The sequence below is a fragment of the Acinonyx jubatus genome, chromosome A3 (assembly GCF_027475565.1).
Source record: "Acinonyx jubatus isolate Ajub_Pintada_27869175 chromosome A3, VMU_Ajub_asm_v1.0, whole genome shotgun sequence".
NCBI classification, from domain to species: domain Eukaryota; kingdom Metazoa; phylum Chordata; class Mammalia; order Carnivora; family Felidae; genus Acinonyx; species Acinonyx jubatus.
In genome coordinates, this window is record NC_069388.1 from 122,156,978 (window position 1) to 122,173,433 (window position 16,456).

Below are 16,456 nucleotides of genomic sequence, written 5' to 3' on the forward strand. Positions count from 1 at the left end.
CAATCAGTGAAAATTATTTTTTTTTTCTCGGGTAAAAAATCTTACTCAGAACTTTAACATGTCTGACATAAAAAATAAAAAATAAAAAAAAAAAAAAAAGCATTGCGTTTTCTCCAGGCAAAGTAGTTTGCTTGGCAAAAGTACTCTAACGTCTGTGGAATCCCTAAGGTTCCTACAGCCCAGTTTTGATCACTTGTCACCCAAATCTGCTTCCTTGTCTTACAGCCAAGAAAACTGAGGCAGAAGGCTCAGGGGTTTGCAGAAGCCCCCAGTAAGGCAGCGGCAGGCTGCGCTGGGACGTCTGGAAATCTGACCGGGGCTCGAAAACCGCCACAAGACCTTCCTTAGCCTGACTGTAAACTTGGACCAAATCAGAGCTTACATGGACACTTGGCTAGACTGAGGCTGCTGGGGGAGGGGAAGGGGACAGGATCATGCTGCCAGGGTTACCCTGGCCCAGGAAGTGACCTTTTACTCCAGAGTCCTGGAGCAGATGCCTGTTTCCTGCTGGGCAGGGGGGGCAATGGCCAGAGCTAAGGTGGAGGTCCTCATACTGCTCAAAGCTTGCAAATCCCGTGCTTCAAGTCCACACCATAAACATGGAGGGAGCCCACTTCACGTGGAGTTTAGTGATGATGCAGGCTCAGCCCCCTTGTGTGGCCATGAGGGGTGGCCCTGAGCTGGACCTCCAAATCCCACCTACAGTCCAGTGAGCCGAGGCCCTTGGGGCTACCTCGGGTCAGCACCGAGCAGTCACCTGTATGAGGCAGATGGGGCGTAGGGGCCCAACCCAGAAAATGCAGAGGTGAAAAAACACCAGGCTCTGAAGGAGCTCAGACACTTGTGGGGACAAACAGGGAAACAGGCACTTCAAACACAGGAGAAGGAAGACTTTGATGTTGGGGTGGGGAGATGCAGTATGGAGAGAGGACGAAAGGGCCACTCTGTCTATGTATGTGGGTGTCTGGTAGTCGGAGATCAAGGTAAGTCTCTTTGGGGAAGTGGTATCCTGGCCGGGCTCTTGAAGGATGACCAGGAGTTTTCCAGGAGAAAAATGGGAGGGAAGAGGGAAGAAAGGGAGAGAGATCAGTGTTCCAGGATGACAAAGCAGAGGGTGAAAAAACACACGAGGGCCTGGACAGAAACCGGGAGTACCTGGTGTGGCCACAGGTGGGGCTGCAGAGGTGCTGGGTGGACAGAGGAGAGAGTTATGAAGAGCCTTAAACATTTGGGTCACATCCTGTGGGTCAGTAGTTTTCAAACTACTGGTGGCCCAAAAAGTGTTTCGGGGCCCCCCAAAAAGCAGGTAGGGGGTAAGCTCTGGGTCATGTCTTCCTCCATTTTATATTCTGGGGCACCACACAGGAAAAACCTTTGATTAAGTTCCCAGAGATTTAAAACACACACACACACACACACACACACACACACACACACACAGAAATTCCAGCCATAAGCGGTGCTAGAGCTCTTGTGGGTTAGCATAAAACACTGCCTCCTGACTACCACCTCTTCTGGGCCACTCAGCAAACTCAGGGCCCTGAAAAGGTCTTCCCACCCAGCTGAGTGCTGGAGGGTGGGCACTGAGGGACCACTTGCCCAGCTTCCCTGCCAGGCAGGGTCCCATGGGAATAGCTCCGGCCCCAGGCTTCCTTGGCTTTGAAGTTGTTGTGTGTGTTGTCTCATTTGCATTGATGTCACAGAAGAGGCGGGAACCAAAATATAGAACTAGGAAAGAAAACAGCTGTGCTGGGAAAGGCAGCAGCACAGAGCAGGCCGCAGTCCCTCTGGGGGAAGTCAGTCGTCCAGACAGGGGCTGTGGTTGCCATCTTTGCTCCAGACCCTGCAAGGCCCAGCTCAGACCCTCCCTCCTCTATGAAGCCTTCCTGGTGCCATGACTCCCTCTTACTGGGTCTACCTGCCTCATTTAGAGCACGAAGAATTACAATGATGAAGCTAATGGTTCGGCATGATATGGAAGCCCAGAGCTACCACCGGTCCACAGGGCATTAGAGAAAGGTGCTGCATCCTCCAGGTGGGCACAGCTTTGCCCCAGGGCATGCGGCCCCCACTCACCCACTCGGCCATCGCCTTTCTGTCAGGCACAGCTGATGCCGGCCCCACCTGAAAAGTCGACAGCAAGTGTGACTCCTCCCCCACAGATGGGAAACTGAGACTCTAATCATGTTGGGGCACCTCCTTCCAAGGCATTCATGCCTAACCAGCCGCTCTGGCTATGAAAGTCTTCCCAGCATTCCCAGAAGGGATGTGATGGCTCTGTGTCTGTCCCGAGGACAGCTGTGGAGGACACTTGGCCGGGCCCAGGCAGGGCCATGGCCTTCTTGATCCAAGCCCTGGGCCAGAAGCCAGCCTCTGCCAGCAAGCGCCACAACTACCCCAGAGTCAAAGTGCAGTGCGGGGCTCTCGGCTCACTGTCCTGCGGCCTCCACCCCGCCCCCCCCCCCCCCCCCCAGAGCAGCCTCTGCACTGGCTCTTGAAAGATTCCCCGGCCAGCAGTTCACACTGGCTGCCTCACAGTCACCAACTAAATTCAGCAAGGACTTCTGGGGCTACCGTAGGCATCTACAGACTCGTGTAGACCTGTAGCCTGAAGCACCCTCATGCATCATCTCATTGAGCCTTCACACACCTTGGCACTCACTCTCCTCCCCGTCCCCGTCACAGACATCGCTCATTGACCACTGTGCTGCTTTCCTGGTAACCCTGGACTGAACCTCAGAATCCTTCTCAACCCAGTGCTCCAAGCAGCCACAACAGAGCTATTTGAGTCAATATATAAGAAGCAGCCTATTTCAGCTCTCTTGTGTGTTCCAGTGTCTGGACTTAGAGATGAGGAAACAGAAGACCAGCAACAGGAAGGAACGTGTGTGTGTCCCACAGCTGTGACGAGAAAGCCAGTGTCCTATCTACCTCCGGGCCAGGGCTCTCTCTTGGGGACCATAATCTACCTCTACTGAGATGGAGACTCTGGTGGTGTGGGATTTTCAACCAAACGTAGGGGTGTTGCAGGGCCCCCAGGCCTGTCTACATGCCTTCCTTCAATGCCCGCCCTGGAGGCCTTCATGCCAGGCTTTAGTGGACTGGGAGGACCAGCCCCCCAATGCACCCCACCCCCATGGCAGCTCTGGAGGTGGGCAGGGGCAGCAGGGCTTGCCTATTCTTCCCACACTGGTTCCTGTGCACATATGGCTGAATGTGACCAGGGTAAGTGTGGGCCATGTGGGGGCAGGAGGGCCAGGAAAGACCCAGGGCCTGGGGCTGACTTGGTTATGGGCTCAGGGAGTGTCTGCTGAACCAGCAGTGACCCCCTTCTAGACTTAAACTTGACAAGGAGTATGCACACAGCTTGACTTGTGGGGCCCTCAGAGTCCAGGTGTCCCAAGAGTTCAGGGAAGCCCCAGGTGGGGCTAAGTGTCCATGAGAGCTTCTGGGAGCTCAGAACTCAGCCTGAGCAGAAGCTTGTTCGTTCATTCATTCATTCATTCTTTCATCCAAGGCCGACTAGCTCCAGGCATCCAGCCATTGGGACACAGCAGTGAGCAGAACTTACAGAAACACCCCTGCCCCCTAGCAGAGGGCAGACCACACACCAGATAAAGGAGGAAAATGCATGTATGTTCGGTGTTGATAAGTGCTGGCAAAAGACAAAGCAGGAGACAGAGCGGAAGTGCTTGGGAGAGATGAGGTATTGGCGGGGAGGCCCCCACTTCAGAAGAGTGACAACCTGAAGAACGCTGTCTCTGATGGGGAGAACTGTGTGCATCCCTGGGAGAACGACCACGGTATGGCCTTCCTGGGCAGCAGAACGAGCGCCTGCGGAGCCTGGGGAGTAAGGAAAACAGCAGGGGCCTGAGCGGGAGTGGGGTACATGAGCTGACCGTGGTAGGCTGAGGTATGGGGGCCATGAGGTAGGAGGTGCAGAGTTTGGATGGGGGACAGATCCCACAGGGTCTCATGGGCCAGCGTAGACTTGCAGTGTGTAATGTAATCACCTGCCGTGGGGTGAATTGTGATATGTCGCCATCCTAACCTCCTAACCTGTGCAGGTGGCCTTGTTTGGAAAAGGTTGTTTTTATAGATGTAATTGAGGATCGTGACATGAGATCATGCAGTGACAAGTGTCCTCACAAGACACCCTGAGAAGATGGGCACGAAGAAGAGGAAAAGGCCATGTCAATATGGAGGCAGAGACTGGAGGGATGCCGCCACAAGGCAAGGGACTCCTGGGGCCAGAGAAGGTAGAAGATGCAAGGTGGGATCCTCCCCTGGGGCCTCCGGACAGTGTGCGGCCTCAGGGCCAGGGCTATGCTGTCCTTGGATGTCTGTGGGAGCTGACTTTGAAATGCCTCCCCTTGGGCCTTCCAGCTGCTGTCGGATTTCATAGCCTCCCTGACACAGTGGTCTACAGCTGCTCAGAAATCTCAGACAAGATCCCACGGGCTCCAAAGGGCCAGAGGGCAGTGGGCCACATGCGTGGCCAGTGCAGAAGTCTGACAACAAACACCTGGCATTAAATCCTTAAGCACCTTCTGATTCTCGGGGCTCCCAGGGTCTGAGCAGGTGAGGCTTTCTGGGGACTGGTGGCCATGCTCAAGTTTGAGGCTTTTTGTGACCTGGTGATGGGCACCTTCAAGCAAGACTTGGTCCTGTTTCTGTAAAGCAGGAGAAAGGGTCCAGAAGATGACAGAAGGTTTCTCTTCCCTTGGCAGCTCCCGTGGAGGATGGGGCTGGTAGCCTCACAGGGACATGGACACATATGGAGATGTCCCTCTTCAGTGGCTGCAACTGCCTTTGATTTTACCCCTATAAACTATCAGTGCCTGGCTGGCTGGCTGCAGCCCTCCCTCTCTGCCCCCATGGAGACAACCCTTCCCCTGTGTCCCAGCCTTGAACCTGGCTTTCCCCCTGAGGGCTCGCCTCTGCTTGAAGAGGTCATGCTGGCCGGTGGTCAGAACCTCTGCATTGGGAGTATCATGTAATATAGGAGAGAGCAGGGTGAGGGGCAGGGTGGGGACCCTGGGGGGCCATGTGGAAAAACACCAGCTCTGCATCCTGGTCCAGAAACTTCATCTCTCTGCACCTCAGTCTCCTCAAACGGAACGTGAAGACAATGCGCTGCTCTTCACAGAGTCCCACAAGGATCACCGAAGTCGGTAGAGGTGAAATGCCTAGCTCAGTCCCAGAGCCGTAGCCACACCTGATTGACTCTGAATCTAGAAATACAGCGTGGTCCAGTTACCCCAGTGAGCCCCATCCATCTGCCAGCTCTGTCAGGTGGGGAAGGGGTGGGATGAGGGGCCAATGAATCAGACATAAGGACCTGGGAGAGGGAGATACAGAGAGGAGGGAGGGAGGGAGGCCCACAGGCCCTCTGCGAAGACCCAAACTCATCGTTGCCTACAGAGAGCCCTTCCAGTGAAGGTGCCGCCCAACCTCAGTGAAGAGGAAATGGAGGGTGCCATTCACCTGCCACTGGTGTCTCCCTGAAGTTCTGGGAAGAAGGGAGGCCCTCAGCCAAGCTGGAATGGAGGAGGATACAGGGGATGAGGATTAGGCTCAAGCCTGGGGCCAAGGGACTCACACAGAGCCCAGAACCTAAGGTCTCAGCCACTCAGGCCTCTACCTTAGCATGCCCATCTGTCTACCTGGAGGGGAGTGGGGAGTCCAGCAGGGGCAGCCTAGGAACTGCTGAGACCTGGATGGCCTCTGATGTATTGGCCTCATTCATTCATTCATTCATTCAGATGTTGACTAAGTGCCAACTCTGTACCAGGCACCAGGGACACAGCAGTGAATTGAGAGCTGCTGGGACCTACCGGTCCAGTTGGAGCTTCTGGAGGTCAGCACCCACAGGAGCCTCAGTCACCTTTCTCTCCACATCTGGGGCAGGAGACCTTCACCACCCCCCTAATCCTCCTCCCCACCTGTGAGGGGAATGGATCCTAGAACTGGCTGGTGCTCCAAAATGCAGATGTCAGAGCCCCCCCATGTGGGTCTTTTACCAGGAAGTAAGTGATCCGATGGAAGGACTCTTGGTGAGCACATCGGTCCCCTTGTGCAGTGACCACATGGCTGGAGGGAGGGCCTTCCTGCTCAGGAAAGTCCATGCTGCCCCTTTTGCACAGCTGACAGGCCATAGCACTTAATGGCCAGTTCTCTGGCTACCCAAGGCTAGCGCATGAGGACAAAACTCCTCCCAGAGGTCCTCCTCCAGACCGATCATGGGAGCCCTTTCACTCATGGGACCCAAACATTTAGTTCTGGGCCCCTGTCGTCAGCAGCTAAGGGGTCAATGTGTGTGTGTGTGTGTGTGTGTGTGTGTGTGTGTGTGTGAAGGGAGTGGGTGATAATTCTGTACTAGGTACCTGGGACACAGTACCTAGGGCCAGCCACAGTATGTGGGCCCCAGAGAACTGAGAGTCACTGAGACCTACTGGTTTTTGTTTAGTGACAAACAAAATATATAGATAGGGTGCTCCTGGGTGGCTCAGTCGGTTAAGCCTCTGACTCTTGATTTTGGCTCAGGTCTTGATCTCATAGTCGTGGGAGGGTGAGGGTGAGCTCCATGGTGAGGGTGGAGACTGCTTGGGATTCTCTCTCTCTGTACCTCGTCCCTCTCAGAAATAAATAAATAAACATTTAAAAAATACATACATACATACATACATACATACAAAGTCCAAATTGGGGAGGTGACTGTGCGTAATTGTGGTGAATGTATTCAGATCCACAACAGGCTCTTGGCTTAGAAAGCAACCATTTCTTCTGGCCCTTCAGTGATCAGAGCCAGTCCTTCTGGACCCAGAGATGTTCTGCCCCATCTGCAGGGACATTTTAGCCTACAGGGCCTCTGTCTGACATCTGCACTAAGGCTGGGGGAGGATCAGCTCCTGCCCCAGCTCAATGCCGAGCTGCACTATGGAGTTAAATGGAAACATCTGGGCCTTTGTAGCACAGAGGTCCAAGGCAGTGGAACATTAACCTGGAGAAGGCAATTGTGTCAGATGTGAGTCTTCAAGTGCCAAGCTCAGAGAGGTTCACACCCATGCTTAACCTCATGGTCAAGGCAACTCCCCAGTTCTGCTTCTTACCTGCCATGCCCTGCAGATAGAGCCCTGCTCCAGACAGCTCTGGGCTGCTGTACCAGGCAGGGGTGGGGGCAGGGGACAAACCCAGGGGTTCTGTGGCATTGGGAACGTTCCGGCCTGCACGTTATTCAGAGGAGCCGATGAGCTCACCAGCTCCACCAGGGTGAGAAGCCACCCCTTGCTGCTCCCGGGGCCAGGCCTGTGGTCAGGCAGTGCTTGTGTACCTCCAGGCACCCACACGTTCCAGGGAGGCTGTGCAGGGTGTGCTCAGCTCTGTCTTTCTCAAGTTCCCTCTGCCCCAGTGAACCCAGCCTCCCTGGAGAGACTGCAACACAGCAACTCAGCTACAGAGATGCAGGGGCACACCTGGTGGCCATCCCCACCCTTGTCGCCATGGTGAGGAGGACAGTTACAACTCTGGGGCCCGCGGAAATGTCTCCTTCACAGAAGCAGGGGTCTGTCCCAGGGCAAGGACTCTAGTCCTTTCCGACCTTCCCAGGGACCCGGCCAGGGACCGCAGATGTCTGAGAAGTCTCATCCTGGGAGGGCACACTGCAGACAAAACATACTGAGGGTCTTGCATGCCTGCGTTTCATTTCCACAGGCCCTGGTTTTAGATGACTAATTAGCACTTCCCCTTTAGAGAACTCAACCCTGGCTTTCTGGTGGCAGGATTGCTGTGTGCTGCTTCTGGGCAGCAGTGTTGGCTGGCCTAAAGTCAATGGGAGGCAAGGCCCCCACGGGTTTGAATAGGCTCTGCTTTTTCTGTGGAGGAGGGCAGCTGGCGATGTGTTCCTGAGAACGCCCACTCAGAATCTTAGGATTTACATCGCTTAGAATTCTGTCTTCTGAATCTCAAGGTCCTGGGGTGCTAATCCTGAAACTTGATGCTTTTGGATCTGGAAGAGAGCTTTGAAATAATACAGCCCATCCTGGCACTTAGAAGTTGAACAGCCTCAGTGGCTGGATCTAACACCCTCCCCTCCCCCAGCAAGAACCTTGTCCCTCAGTGGATTTCCAGGGTCAACTGGCGCCAGCTCTGGTCTCCTGAGAGGCCCGCCAGTCACCTGTGGCAGTGCACACCCCCACCTCTAGGGGGTGTGCCAGGGCAGAGCAGGCATACTATTGCAGCACACAGGGCCTGTCACCCTTGGAGAGGAGCTTGGGTCCTCAAAAGCACTACGAAACATTTCTGAACTGCCACTAAGGGACACTCTTCTCCAAACAGAGCTCGGGGCACTTTGAGGGGGTCATTAGTAGCCAACCACCTGACAAAGTAATTGTAAAGACCAGCTTTTCACACATGAAACAGCTGGGGACCCAACAGAAGACTAAGGATCTGTGTGGTCAGGCAGAAAGTGCTGGAGGGGTGCAGGGGGGGAAGGCCTGGGGCTTGCGGAAAGGGAAGGTTTCCAAGAAGAAGCTGGCTTTGGAGGGGCCCATGGCTATTGAGTCCTGGGATCAGCCCCCTCCCTCAGATACCCACAGGGATCTATACAGATCCAGGTACATGTCTACACAGCCGTGCTTCGGTCCTCAAAACAGGCAGGCAAAGGATGAACTAACATCCAGTGTTAGAGATGAGCTAACGGAGGCCAGAGAAGCTCAGACCATGTGGTGACTTAGGGCAAAGACGGAGGCCGACCCAGTTCTCCTGACTCGTAGTGGTAGTGGCTTCCCACACAGTAGGTCCACTCAACCCCTAAGGATGCCCGAGTCCAGAGAGCTGACCCAGGAACTGGTTCTTGGTGCTGTCATCTGGACTCAGATTGTGGTTATATTGTGGGCCCACCAGCCCTTGGTCCACTGGCCCTGACACTCTCTGACCTGTCATTAGATAGTGACACCTAAATGTCCTGCTCTCTAGACCCTGTTGCCCTGGACCTTCCCTCAGGCTCCTTCCCCATTCCCAGCCTCACCTCCATCCTCTGGAACGTTAAATGGTCTCCTGACATGCCTACCATCCTTGGAGGGTGGAGGATGGTGCCAATTTACATGCCCTGAAGATTGTGACTGAAGGGAAAGCATCATGACTTCCTTTCCCCGCCATGGATGTACCTGGTTGACGATCGACATGTTTCTACGTAACCATATCATCACACACGTATATACACTTTTTAAAATTGGGATCACACAGGGGCACCTGGGTGGCTCAGTTGATTAGATGTCTGACTTCGGCTCAGGTCATGATCTCATGGTTCATGGTTTCAAGCCCCACGTTGGGCTCTGTGCTGACAGCCCAGAGCCTGGATCCTGCTTCAGATTCTGTGTCTCCCTCTCTCTGCCCCTCTTCTGATTGTGCCCTATCTCTCTCTCTCTCTCTCTCTCTCCCTCAAAAATAAATAAAAATATTTTTTTAAAAATTTTAATTGGGATTATACAATTGCTTTACGGTCTACTTTGCTCAGTAATATTTTACGGTTCTTTTTGCTTTGCATGAACATTCTTTAGAAACACCATTTTTTTTTTAATTTTTTTTTCAACGTTTTTTATTTATTTTTGGGACAGAGAGAGACAGAGCATGAATGGGAGAGGGGCAGAGAGAGAGGGAGACACAGAATCGGAAACAGGCTCCAGGCTCCGAGCCATCAGCCCAGAGCCTGACGCGGCACTCGAACTCACGTACCGCGAGATCGTGACCTGGCTGAAGTCGGACGCTTAACCGACTGCGCCACCCAGGCGCCCCTAGAAACACCATTTTAAGGGGCTGTGCAATCTATATAGCTGTATTGCAATACACAATATTTTGCACCTATTTTGGATTACCCGGGCTTCTGTTTTTTTGCTGCTCAACAGTTCCTTTTTGGTCATCTTTGTCCATGATTTTTTGTTTGAATTTCTAATTATTTCCTCAGAGAAAATTCCAAGGCATTTATGTTTTTTAGTTAAATATCCTTGACACGTCCTGCCGAAGTTTCTAGAAGGGTTGTCCCTTACTTCTATGTCACCACCAGCTGAGGTCTGAGAGGGCCAGTGTCTGGGTCTGCACCAGCTTGTGGCAATAACAGTAAAGCAAATTTTATTATCTAAAAGGCAAATAATGTTAATTGCAAAATTATAACTTGCAGGCTTATCAATGAAACAAAAATACTCATAATTATTAAGCCATTTAAAATTTTGGGGGGGTCAATTGTGTGCTTTTTTCACCTGTTTTTATAACACAGCTTTGATGGGTTTATTTAAAAATCATCTTACGAGCTCTCTCTACATTGTCGTTACAACGTTTGTGGCATACGTGTTTTACTAGTGTGTTGTTTCCTTCTATTTTTGTTTTTGATGGTTTTTAACATACCACTGCTTTATAATTTGACATTGTCAAAGCCATTGGCTTATTCCTTTTGTGATATTATCCATTGCTTAGAAAGTCCTTCCTGGGAAATAGCTTTTTAAATGGGTCAAGAGGTTGCTTCTTCCTCTCCTCGGTTCTCTATTTTTGGTAAATTTTGAACAAACATCCTTTTCCCAAATCCCCTTTTCCCTGGACCATCTGGAATGTGCTTGCTTTTACCTCCCCCTCCCCCGGGACCAGTGTGTTGGGGTGGGGAGAGGCTCTCACAGTGTGATGATCTCTGGGTGGGGAAACTGGAGTGGGGAGGTTTGGGCTCCAGAAATGTCTTGTTCTCCACCTTCAAGGTGGATGTGCTCTGTTCTGAATGTCGTTGGGTGTTTCCCATTTGAGAAATGAAAACGCTGTCCAAAAACCTTTTAAATGTGCTGGATCTACAAGTGAAGACCATCTGTGTATGGGCCTCAGATCGGCTCACAGGGCTTATTGCTGTGCTCTTGGGCAAGATGGTCCTGGCTTCCTGGTAGCTAAAATGCCTCAGGGGTCTTTGGGTCCATAATGTGGGTCAGCCATTTATCTCTGCCATGGGCCCATTGGAACCTCATTCCCTTGGCAGCCCAAACAAAAACCCATTGCTGACCTTCCGTAGTGCATGCAACCCAAATGGCACACTGTGGAGAGTTTGCTTGGCTCAAAGGTGGGATTGCCATGTTCTGACCCCAGCTCTGCCTCCTCACGGCTGCACACCCCGGGGGAGTTTCCTTTCTGTGGAAGGAGGACCGTAACATCCTGCTTGCAGGGTTGGTGTGAGGATTAGATGCAACTCCTGGCACACAGTAGGCGGGATGATGCTCGTGACTATGATGCTTCTGCTGCCCATGAGCAAACCAGAGTTGTGCATGCTGTCTCTCAAAAAGGGAACAGCATGCCAAAGTGTGGGACTGGGAAGGGAGCCAAGGTAACTCCAGGACTTTAACTGTTATTTCTCTACTATTTGGAGATACTAGTCTCAGTCCTTCAAAGCATCAAAGGATTTTAGGAGAGGAAGTTTGGTGTTGTGGCTAAGCCAAGGGGCTTTGAAGTCCCTAATGGTTTCCGGATCTGCCACTTCTAACTGGATGACCTTGGCCAAGTTACTTCTCTTCTGTAAGCCTTAGTTTCTGCATCATAAAATGGGGCTATTAGCAGTGCCCCTCTTGTAGGGCATTGTAGGGATTAAATAAAATACTATCTATAAAATTAGGGTGAATATATATTTGTCTTCCAAACCGGGACACTTTTGAGAGGGAAAAGAGATGCTATTAATAACTGTCCAGCAACTCAGGACTGTCCCAGGCAAACCAGGGCACAGGGCCACACAGAGTAAAGGGCTTGGCACAGTGGCTGACTGAATCTGCCCTCTGAGATAGCAGCCGATTTACTGAGCTGTGTATGGGCTCTCTCCATTGCTGGGTGGCCCACGCTGGGGATAGAAAAGAACCATCTCAACAGACAGCCCTGGATGAAACAGGGGCTAGGGGCTGCGATTCACAGCCATGACTCTGAAAGGGAGCCAGGAGCAGCCAGAGTCTCCCCAAGCCCTCTAGGAGGTTGTCCTTCCCGGAAGGAGGTAGTGAGGGACCAAGTCCCTTTCCCAGGGTCACTGGAAAGGAGCCCTGCTTGGACGGGCCCCTCTCCACTGTTTGTCTCATGGGATCAAATTAAAGCCAACTCTGGACAAAGGAAAGGCTCCGATTTCTCATTGAATCTGGCCCTTTCTTTCTCTAGTCCTCTGGGCCCCAGACAGAACCGTATCTCAGTAACTCCAGAGGTCGCAGCCTTGTCCCCCTCGTCTTTGTGAGGGCCCCTCATCTCTTGCCCCAAGCCAGCCGGACACAGAATAAACTACTGTGTGTGCAGCCCCGTCTCAGGCTCTCAGCTCTCCTCCCAGCGTTAGCATAAACACATTCCTGAAGCCAAGCCGGAACCAGAGTGACTCAGGCCTCAGGAATGTGCAATCTGATCCTCTCTCTTGGAGGACAAATTCCTCATCCTAAGGTGGGCAGCTAGCTGACTGAGTCTGGAAGCAAGCCCTAGAGGGCCTCTGCTATGTCAGAGTGTCTGAGCTGCGAGTCGGGTCTGGTTGGACTCTGAAGGAATAAGCTCTCACTGTCGCAGCTGGACAGTGACTCTCTTGGCTCTGCTCCTCCCCTTCAGACCCCCAGAGCTTTACAGTGTTGGGAGATGGTTGTGGGGTTGAGGGGATGCTCAGGGACCTCATTCCATGTTCAGGGCCAGTATTCAGATCGCCGGAGCAAGCATGCTGTATCCACAGGGGCAGGAGTCTGGAAGTAAAACCGTGGTGGGACGGGCACCCCAGGCCTCCCCAGGCCCATCCCCTGAGCAGTGGGAGAGGAGAGAAGCCTCCAGATCCAGAACAGAGAGAGCGGCCTTTGTCCTGCTGGCTGGGCCGGGCCAGGGAATCTCCACTCTGCCCTGCAGGACGCTGGCTACTTTTAAGTGGGAGGTTGCAGCTGCAGGCTACTCAAGCCCTGCCTGTCCCAGCCTAGGCCAGGGATTCTCTGGGGACACATCTCTGTGTCCTTGTTCAGTGCCACAAACAATTTTATAGGGACTCTTTTAAAATCACAAAATAAATCCTCCATTTGATGGCTCTGGGGGTGGACATTCGCTAGAGGAGCAAAACACTAGCTAAGCCTAAATCTGTGAGCCAGGTACCAAATACGCAGAGTCAGAAACCCCAAGTAATGGAGCACAAATTAGAAACACAGGACCTTTGGCCTGAAACAGACACCTGAGCAGCTTGGTGGGGGACCCAGTTCTGGGACTAAACGAGGTACATTGCTCACCGTCACCATATATGGAATAGTGCGCTGACAAGGTCCAAAGAGTGACCTGTCTTCCAGCCACCCTGAGACAAGTCAGGAGACCTCAATCCCTATTGCATGGTCTGGTGCATACCAGCAGTGCTGGGCCCCAGGTGTCACGATGGCCAAGACAGGGGAGATAGTGGTGGCCTCTCTCTTCCTCCGTTGGACAACTCCCAAGGAAGGGGAGCCTGCCTCCTCCCACCATAGAAGATGACGTGGAGCTCCTGTCCCCTCCTCACTTCTTGGCCAGAGTGGTGGCTGGGACTCGTGCTCGACCAGCAAGACCCTTGTTCCTGGGGCTTTGAACCTGGAGAGAGGGATGCAAGTCTTCAGAAAGAGGCTCAGAGGACTAGAGAATCCAGTGGCGTCCATCTGGGGATGGCAGGTACTAGCACACTGTCCCCAAGGGGATGCTGTCCAACCGTGCTCACCTCCCTTGTTCTCCAGCCTTCCTGATAGCCCAGTATGAGTGGCCCAATATTCTTCAGTTAAAATCTTTTCCTAAGTAAGTTAGCCAAAGCTGGTTTGCATATGAAGGCCAAGTACAACAGAACAGAACAGCATGTGCCATGGCCAGCACAGCTCAGAGGGGTTATCCATAGTGCCAGGGCCCTACCTTTGATTGCATATGCCTCGTTCTAGAATCCTTGCTTGATCAAGGTGTGAGAAGAGGCTGGGGGGCTACTGAGGATGTTTGTTCTGGGTGGGAGAGCTGGTCCTGGGAGCACTCAGCTTAGGGTGAGAGTGGCAGGTAGGCCAGAATGTGAGGGGCAATTGAGGCAGGCCTGAGGTCCAGGGCCTGCTCTGGCACAGTCCCAGCTGGCACAGAGCTGGGACTCCTCATTGGCCTGGTCAGAGGAGGCAGGTGCCCTATCCAGCCCACAGCTTGGCGGGCACAGAGGATCAAAGGTGGTTAAGGTGCAGAGGCAGGATGGGGAGAATTTCTTAGGAACTGGGCAGGGAAAGGGGCAGGACACCTGGTCAGGATCCCAGGTTCAAGGGCTCATGCCTGCCCAGGGCCACCAGTGCCTTGAGCCTTGTCTTTCAGGAGGATGTGGAGTCCTGAAGCCTGGGCTGCCAGGACAGTCACTGGAGGTTCTGACCTTCTGAGAGGATCCTTCCCAGATCGGAACCCAGCAGTGGGAGGAGACCAGCATAGTGGGTGCTTGTTCCCATTTGACAATGTTCCTCCCTGGAGCAGGATGAGCTGAGCGCAGCAGGCTGACAATCCTCCCATTGTCCCTTTGTGGGTACATACAGTACCCTCCCATCTGCCCCTTAGCCTACCTCTTAGGTGCCCATTAAAGCTGAGGGGAAGGAGGGTTGCCATCCCCTGATGGCAAGGGCAGTGGGGACAGAGCAAGAGTTTACAATGTAAGGGGCTGACATGTATAGGGAGAGGTGCCTATCTCTGGGGACTTCCCACCTGGAAATGGAGAAATTCAGTAGCCATCCCAGGACCCCTGCAAAGCACACTGTGCCTGCTGTGTCCACCCCTTCCTCATTTATTTATGCTGCTTGAGAGGCCAGCCCTCTCCAGGACCTCTTTTCCCGCCCCTCCCTCTCTCCTAGCAACCTCCACATCTCAGGCGGGCAAGCACCCCAGTACTACCCCTGTCAGCCCTCCCCCCCCCCCCCCACAGCCCTGCCCTGTCCCATCCTGTGCTGTTCTGTGCAGCCTGAGGCTTCAACTCCCTTCAGCCATTGAGGAGCCTTCCCCTATGGAAGGGACAGAAAAGGTGGTGGACGGACCCTGGAGTGGCCCCATGTTTTCCTGCGCTATATTCAGTCCATAATTCCCTCCCCTTGGGTGTGGGCAGGACCTATGACTTGCTCTTAGCTCATAGAATATGTCAAAGTTGAAGGGATTTTTGCAGGGGTCATTAAGATCCCAAATCAGTTGATTTTGAGTTAATCAAAACAGAGATAATTCTGTGTAGGGCTGGCTTAATTGGATGAGAACCTTTAAACGTGGGATTGGGCCCCCTCTGAGTGGAGAGCCCATCCTTGCCAGCGTGATGGAATAAGCAGCCATGTCAAGGAAGCTCACCTGGCAAAGAACCACAGGAAGTCCCCATCACGGGGGTGGCCTCCAGTGGACAGTCAGAAAGAGCTGGGCTTCTGTCCTAAAGCCGCAAGGAAATGCCTGAACTCAGAAGAAGATTCTTCCCCAGTCGAGCCTCCAGATGAGAATGCTGTCCCACTGACACCTGGATTACAGCCTTGTGAGACCCTGAGCAAAGAACCCAGCTAAGCCATCCCCAGATCCCTGACCCACAGCAACCGTGAGATGAGATGATAAAGGGGTGTGCTTTAAGCTGCCAAGTCTGTGGTCATTTGTTACCCAGAGATAGAAAGCTAATATTGAGTTGGAAGGGTTGAGATGTCAACCTGGAGCTTGGAAAGGGAGTGGGGTGTCTTGCCTTCTTCAGGGTCAGAGCTCTGAATCCAAGCCCCCAAGGGCCCAATTCAGCAGCTGGACAGTGGCCGGTTCCAGGCAGGACAGCAGGTGTGGACCATCCATGGGGCCTGTTCTCCAGGGTTCCAGGTTTTTCTGAAGAAAGCCTGTACCCTGGAGAGTGGGTGGGTGGGTGGGGGACCCTTACTTGGAGAGGGGTCCTCTGCAGTGTTACCCTAGGGCCTCATCCAGTACTCTGGGGTTTATCTGTGCAGGAATAGGATTCCTGTCCAGAGGTTGATACACACTGAGTTTACCTACTGATTCTCAATAAAAACTCATTATTTGCCTACCTGGTGATCATTCCTACAAGCGGCTCCTAAGGGCTCCCTCTTCCCCACACTGCTGGTGCTTGTTGGTATCAGTCTTGGTAATTCTGGCCAATGTCATGGAGAACATAGTACCTCATTGTTTTAATTTGCATTTCCCTGATAACTAGTGAGGTTTACAACCTCTTCATGAACTTGTTAGTCATCTGGATTTTGCTTCCTGTGAATTCTCTTTTATACCCTTTGGCTCCTTAAAAAAAAAAAAAAAGTTTTGTTGTTGGGTTTTTGTTGTTGTTTTTGTTTTTGTTATTTTGTGATTTTTTTCCCTTGAGGTTTCTAAGGGTGCCCAGGTGCATACCCAGGGGCAGTCGCTCAGCCCTGTCCTCCTTATTCCCAGCTCTGCCCAGCTCAGGCCACCAGGCCCTGTGTCTTCTGTGCCAGCCTTGGGTCTGTGTGTCGCTGAG